The sequence below is a fragment of the Momordica charantia genome, assembly GCF_013281855.1.
Source record: "Momordica charantia cultivar OHB3-1 chromosome 3 unlocalized genomic scaffold, Mcharantia_2.0 BLBB01000003.1, whole genome shotgun sequence".
Lineage (NCBI taxonomy): Eukaryota > Viridiplantae > Streptophyta > Magnoliopsida > Cucurbitales > Cucurbitaceae > Momordica > Momordica charantia.
The window spans coordinates 2481559-2483665 of NW_028275161.1; positions in this window are offsets into that span (position 1 = coordinate 2481559).

The following is a 2107-nucleotide window of genomic DNA, read 5'->3' on the forward strand; positions in this document are numbered from 1 at the left end:
TTGAATTATACTTTAGACTGTGGATTGCAATATACGAAATATTCATTTGTACTTGAAGGATTTATTGATGCTAACTGGATCTACGATAGCATGGAGACTAAGTCAACTAGTGGGTATATAAATTGTCAAAACAAATCTGTATAACATGATCTACTATGTAATCAGAGTTTATAACTCTTGATAAAGTTGGAGAAGAAGTAGAATGACTTTGAAACTTTCTTAAAGATATTCCATTATGGCCGAAGCCTGTAAGTACCATAGGTATTTATTGTGACAGCTTAACAGCCTCAGCGAGGGTTAAGAATAACGTCTACAATGAAAAGTCATGACACATAAGACGCGGACATAATTATTTAAGGCAGCTGCTCCTTAATGGAATAATTTCCACTGATTATGTAAAATTAAAAAAGAATGTTGCAAACCCTTTGATGAAAGAATTGTCGAGAGATCAAGTTGCATATACATCAAGAGAAATTGGGTTAAAGCCTATAAAATGAAGTGTGTGGTCGTAACCTAACCTAGTTGACTTGAGATCCCAGGATCTAAGTTCAATAGGCAAACTGGCTTAATCATTCATAGTTGACTTATAGTTTCTTCCCATTTATATGATGTTATATGTGTGATCTATTGATGTTAAGGTCATATCGATATCTTGATTACAAGAGGGGTAGTGGCAAAATACTCTTAATCAATATCACCTATGTGAGAGTAGAATTTGGTCGGTTCTATGAGAACTTTTAAAATGACTTATGTTCTCTAAAGCTCTCATGAAGTCAGGATCTTGTCCAGAATAAGATATATTTTGTGTGATATTTGTTGTCTCAATTTATCATGATAAAGATAGTTCAAGAGCAGGTTCTCACTATTTCTTCAGTAAATTTGATAGATATTCACTAAGGAAGGTTCAAGCCCAAAAGACACTTCTCCTGATGCATAACTTATATATTTGCTCTCTTCTTTTCATTTTGTTTTTGTCTCACTTTCTTTCATGTGAGGGATTGTTTGATTTTAATGTGTGAAAGAAAGTGAAATTTAACGAAGTTTATTCGTATATACATTGTGAATATTATTTTATGTTTGTCAATCATTTATTTATTTATTTAGTGGTTTTGTTTCTTTATTTTATTAAACTTGAAGTTATTTATTTAAATGAAAAGCCATTTCCTTATATGTGTTAAAGATACATATGTAAAATATGTACAAAGGTTACACATATGTGTGAAATTTACTTATGAGATGTTACATGTTTGCTTCATTTGAAATATCCAAGCATACCATAATTGGGTATTCTCCAACTCTCACAAGAGTTCTCTCTTCTTTGGTCTTGTTGTTCTTGTTTGTGTAGAAAGCAAGTGTTTAAGAGTTTTGAAAGATCCGAGTAGTTCGAGGTTGCTGTTTTATCGAAATTAGTCATTATATCCTGTTGAGACGATCACTATAGTCTGCTAGGCAACTTGTGTAAAACGAATATTTGTCTTCAAGTCAGTGCTATTGAGGAGTGCCTTGACTGTATTCATCAAGTTTGATGTTCAATGAGCTATCAAATTCGGTAATTGGTTGTAGCCAGTTACATTGTAATCTGTTTGGCAATATTACACAGTTTACATATATAATGTATATTTACTACCACTCAACATTTCTTTTGGCTTTTATACAAATAAAACCTTAAAAAATAGCTATATTTATAGGAAACAATATTCTAATTCATATAAGAAGTAATATCCTAATCCTTTGGGGAATTCGCAATAGTGTTGAAAATTCTTTTCCTTGTAGGACATAGGTATACTTTCTTGTTTGACTCCATTCTCCTAACACTTGTTGTTGTTCTTTGTAGCCAATATTTTCTTAACGACCTCGACAATATGAGCTATTTTCTTGGCATTGAGGTGTCATACCCTGCTTTATGGTGGCTTATTGATAACTCTCTTAGAGTTATTTGTGTCTAAAATTCGCATAAGATAGCTAAAGATAACCTCATCTAGTCCCTTACTTGGGCCTAAATTAGCAATTAAATCAAGGTTCTCCTATATAATGCTAGCGCTTATATAAATGATATAATTTTGAGCATTTTGCTGCAGCTTTGATGATGCCACAGTATCGGATCCAG